The following is a 5356-nucleotide window of genomic DNA, read 5'->3' as shown; positions in this document are numbered from 1 at the left end:
CGTTCTTGGGGAAGCTGCAGTGGCATGCTCTCTCCTCTTGGACTGCCCCCACCAGCCAAGGTTACTGTGCAGGCTCCGCGGCACTCTCCATGGTTCTGAAAAGAAGAGTGACAGTCATAGCTTGAGAGGGACTCAGGTGGATAAGGGTGCTTTCCAGGCCTCATGTGGGAGGGAGCCAGAACTTGAGGGGTCTGCTGTCTTTCTGCCTCCAGCTAGACAGCCCTAGGACCCCTGGAGCCAAGTGGCATGAAGATCTGGCACAGTACTGCATTGAACACAGACCAGTGTGAGGGTGGGGTGGGGCTGGAGTGTGGAGGTGGCTGAGAGATCCGTGGGGGCCAAGGCTGGGATTGATGGTGGCAGCGGTGAGAGAAACAAGACTGAGGTGAGCTGCAGAGGTACAGTCCCTGGCTCGGAAGAGGGGAGCAGAGGAAAGACGGTGGGATGAGCATCTGGAGCCTTAAGCACACGAGTGATGGGAGCTGCAGCCAGGAGCCTGGGAGTCCTGAGCAGTCATGTAGTCACAGAGGGCTGCCCTAGGAACCGGCCAGGCAAGGGCTTGTGGATCTGGGCCTGGTAGGCAGAGTGGGCTGTGAACATGGCCATCTCTGTAGACAGGAACTAAAGCTCAGCTCGGAGCAGGTCAGCAGCCTGCCGCATGGTCACACTGCTGGCAATCAAACAAGTTAAGACATACCTGAAAACCTGCACCTGTTCCTGAGCTGCCGCTGCCCTGGGCTGGACCAGCTCCTGGGCCTTCTCACAGCAGCTGGAGCCAGAGCAGGGAGGTCCCTGGCCCACAAGCCCTAGCAGACTGACCTAGTGGCGGGGGCCAAGGGGAGGGCATTTTCGGCAGGGACCATAGACAGGCTCTCTCCTGTTCCCCATACTCCCCACCCTCGCCCTGGCCCAGGCTGGGAAGCCCCTGGCCTACTCTCAGCTGACCGTGGATGCTCCCCTCTGGGATCTGCAGACCCTGAGCTGGTCTGTGGGGGGAAGCCACTAGGTGCCTTGCCTGGCCTCAGGGGGGTAGCAGACCCTGGGGGCTCATTTTCCTTCTGTCCAGCCTCAGACCTGGACTCCATGGGCTGTGTGGGGCAGCAGCAGCGTTCCTGGTCTGATCCAAAGGGCTCTGTGGGGAGACGACAGAGTGTTCTGGCTCCCAGCCAATCCTCTCACCCTCCACTGTCAGTTCATATGGTGGGGTAGCCCCTGCTGCCCTTCAAGTGCCTCCCCTGTCCCTCCTGTTCTGGCCCCAGCACTGCCCTGTCTCTGTTGCCTTCCAGGGCCCACTCTTCCCAGCACCACCTGCTGATCCCCGCTGTCCTGCTCTTTAGCCACCGGCTCTCGTGATGGGGGCGGAGTGGGGAGGACCTGCCTTTTCCCCTTATTTCCTGTTGCTGCTTCCAGACGATTCTTTCATTGTCACCACCAACACACACCTGTCTCCCTCCTCCATGAGGCCCCACGCACATGGAAGCCTCCGAGGACTCCTGGTCTCCCTTAACGTTGTTCTGCTCAGCCACCGGCTCCTGTGATAACCTGCAGACGTGGTCATCTGGAACGCAGGCAGGAGCCATCCCCAGACCTTCCAACTCCCTCCAGCACTTTGATTCCACACTCCTTTCTCAGGAGACCCCAGCTTGGACCCACCTCCCACCTCAGTCCCTCCTCCCACAGCTTTAAGGATCACTCTCTTCGAGCCCCCTGCTTCCCTTTGCCGCATCTGCTTGATGAACTGGAGTCTACTCTGCCTGCTCTGAGCAGGTAGGCGTGGCTGGAGGCAGTGACCCAGCCCAGGGAGGTCCTCTCTCCAAGATCACTGCCGTCAACCTCGGGGCAGCCTAAGAGGCCGCTCGGAATCAGATTCCCAGGACAGGTTCTTGGCCATCATGGGCAAAATGCCTCTTGGGGTCTCTACACGCCACGAGTGCCTGGTTTGAGTCCTGGTGGTTCTGCTTCTGATTTCAGCTGATGTACACATGGCACCACGAGGGAGAGCTGGGTTGTCTTTCAGGCTCCTGGTTCTGGCCTGGCCCAGCCCTAGCTGTCATGGGCATTAGAGAACTAGCAGATGCAAGATCTCTCTCTCTCTCCCTTATTCTTTGTAACTCTGCCTTTCAAATAAAAGTCGTTAAAAATAAAAAAGAATACCAATGAGAAACCTGCACCCCCACTGGAATGCTGGGTTTGTGTCCCAGCTCCTCTTGGTTCCGGCTTCTTCTTGTGGCTCATCCTGGGAGAGTGCAGGTGATGGCTCAAGCACAAGGAATTCTGGGTTTCTGGCTTTGGCTTGCCTTTAGCCCTAGTTGTTGCAGGCATTTGAGAGTGAGCAAGCCCATGGAAATTTTCTGATTCTCTCTCTGGCTTTTTCAATTTAATTTAATTTATTCATTTTTTAAAAAGATTTATTTTATTTTTGTTGGAAAGTCAGACATACAGAGAGGAGGAGAGACAGAGAGGAAAATCCATCCACTGATTCACTCCCCAAGTGGCCACAACGGCCAGAGATGAGCCTGTCCGATGCCAAGAGCCAGGAGCCAGGAGCCTCTTCCAGGTCTCTCACGCAGGTGCAGGCTCCCAAGGCTTTGCGCCATCCTCCACTGCCATCCCAGGCCAGAAGCAGGAAGCTGGATGGGAAGTGGGGCAGCCGGGATTAGAACTGCTGACCATATGGGATCCCGGCACATGTAAAATGAGGACTTTAGCCACTACTCTACCGCACCAGCCCTTAAGTTTTATTTTTAAAGATTTATCTATTATTTGAAAAGAACAGTACAGACAGAAAGAGAAAGATCTTCTAACCCTCTAGTTTACTCCCCAAATGACCACAATGACCAGAACTGAGTTAGACTGAAGCCAGGAGCATCTCCCAGGTCTCCCACATGGTTGGCAGTGGCCCAAACATACGGGCCACCTTCCGTGGCTTTCCCAGGCATGTTAGCAGGGAGCTGGACAGGACTTGAACCAGTACCCATATGGGATGCTGGCATTACAGGCTGAGGCTTTACCTGCTATGCCACAGCACTAGCCCCATCTGCCTTGCAAGTAAATAAAAATCAAACTTATACTGTCCCTCCACCCAAATTCAACTCTCACTGTAGCCATGTCCCACCTGTAAACAGCTGGCAGCTGCAGCCTCAGGTGGCTCAGATGAAAATCCTGGAGCCACTGGGCTCTCCTTCACACTGTGACAGCTCAGCTGCAAACTGTACACTGCCGAGGTATCCAGGATCTGACCCTGTGCAGCTGGTCCCAGCTTCCCTGGGCCATCCCAGCAACAGCTCTTCCTCCTAACTGGTCCGGGTCCCTATACCGACAGAGAGCCCACGGGGGTCAGGTCATGTTTCACTTCAACGCAGAGTCCTCTGTAGGGTTTGAGGCCACACTGCAGGGGCTGGCAGGTGGCCTGTTACGTGAACAGGTTTGTTACTCAACAGAACACCCAACCCTTGTTGCTGCTCCATCCCACCACCCTTGCTCCCACCCAGGCCTTTGATGCTTTTGTGTTCTGTGCCTGGGGCTTGGTCCCTCTCTCCCTCAGCCTTTGCCACGGGGAGACTTCCCCTGTTCTGTCCCGGTGGCCATCCCTCAAGCACCCACTTTTCATTCCTTCCCCCCGTTCTGAGGAACTGGTCTCTTCTCCAGCGGACCCCGAGACACACAGGATGGGCTCTGTGGTCCCCTTCTCACCCCGCTCTAGTTGCTGGCACATAGCAGGGATTTTAAAACTGGGACTGAGTCCAGCACTGTGGTGCAGCATCTTAAGCCACCACCTGTGATGCCAGCATCCCATATGAGGAGTCGTTCCAGTCCTGGCTGCTCCACTTCCCATCCAGCTCCCTCTTAAAGCCCTTAGGAAAGCAGTGGACGATGGCTCAAGGGCTTGCAACCCTGCACCCAGCTGGGAAACCAGGAAGAAGCTCCTGGCTTTGGCCTCTCCCCAGTCCCGTGGTGACCATTTAAGGAGTGAACTAGTGGATGGAAGAGCTCTCCCTTTGTGCCTCTGCAATTCTTTCAAACGAATATTTTTTGTTTTTTTTAAAGCATTACCCTTCTGTGAACAACTGATTGTGTCATTTAGTCTGCCACCCAGGTCCCTGCTGACCCCTGAGCCCTACACACTCACAAACAGGCCTGGCTCACCAGTCCCTGCGCTGCACCCAGCCTCCCTCGCCACCCGCGTCCATTCCAGGGCACTGGCAGCCTCCCTCCACTTCCGATCTACTCTCGGACCTGCCTACTCGGGCGTCAGTCCTCCTTGGGTCCTCCCTCGAGCCGACCGGTCAGAACCTGAGGGGACCTCGGCGGCGGACGGAGGGCTAACGACCCTGGCAGGCGATGGGGTGCAAACAACGGAAGACTGCAGAGCGAGGCTTCCCCGTGCTAGCCCCGCCCCGAGGCTGGCCACGCCCTCAAGGGAACGCGGCTCTAGCCCCGCCCCGAGGCTGGCCACGCCCTCAAAGGAAACGCGGGCACTGGCCCCTCCCCACAACGTGGGCGTGGCCTTCGGCGTCTGCAAAGGGCAAGAGAGACCGGCTGTACCCACAATTCCTGGGGCCCAGCGGCGTGGCCTAGTGGCTAAAGTGCCCACATTTCCTGCCAGTGAAGACAGAAGGGCTAGCCCTTGGGTACTGGGCATTTGTGCGCGGGATTTAAAACAAAATAGATTTTGAAACCGTTGGGTTTGGGGAGCTCTAAGTTCCCTTGTGGTTCAAACCGGATACCCAAGTTTCTGACTCCGATATGGTACTTTACAAATTGTTGTCTGCACAACATACTCTCAGGGTCATCCCCCGGCGCCCTGGAGAACTGGATCCGCAGAGTCCTGAGGATGCCAGTGGGGAAAACCGATTTCCTGAAAAACTGCATAAAGAAAGCATGTAATAAATATTCACAGGATTAAAGGTGAGCTGGAGTACCCAGCCCTCCTTTCTCTGAGTAAGTGGACAGTACACAGGCAACGAGATCTGACATTTATTATTGTCACATCATTTTCCATCTTCACTAACCCCTGAGGCACTGTGATGCTCCCATTTTGCAGATAATAGACGTGGGAAGGTTCGGTGGCCCGCCGGACCCAAGGCTGGTTTGGAGCCAGGTCATGAGAGTCGGGAACTGGAGACTGAGGGGGACTGGTGAGCACCCCCGGGGCAGCTTCTCTGGCTTCCTCATCTTGGAAGGCTCAGCTTTGCCAAAGCCACAAATAGATCTGCCATCCGCCACAGCAGTGACTTCCACCTCCGGAACAGAAGCTGGAGGAACTTGCTTGCTATGGTGGCAGTTTCTAGAATGTCAAGCCAGACTGAAACCTAGAGATTGCCCTAAAGACAGGGCTTTTTAAAGAGAAGTCTGG

The sequence above is a fragment of the Ochotona curzoniae genome, unplaced genomic scaffold (assembly GCF_017591425.1).
Source record: "Ochotona curzoniae isolate NIBS_2020 unplaced genomic scaffold, NIBS_Ocur_1.0 contig_4792, whole genome shotgun sequence".
Taxonomy (NCBI): Eukaryota; Metazoa; Chordata; class Mammalia; order Lagomorpha; family Ochotonidae; genus Ochotona; species Ochotona curzoniae.
Note: the sequence above shows the minus strand (reverse complement) of the source record.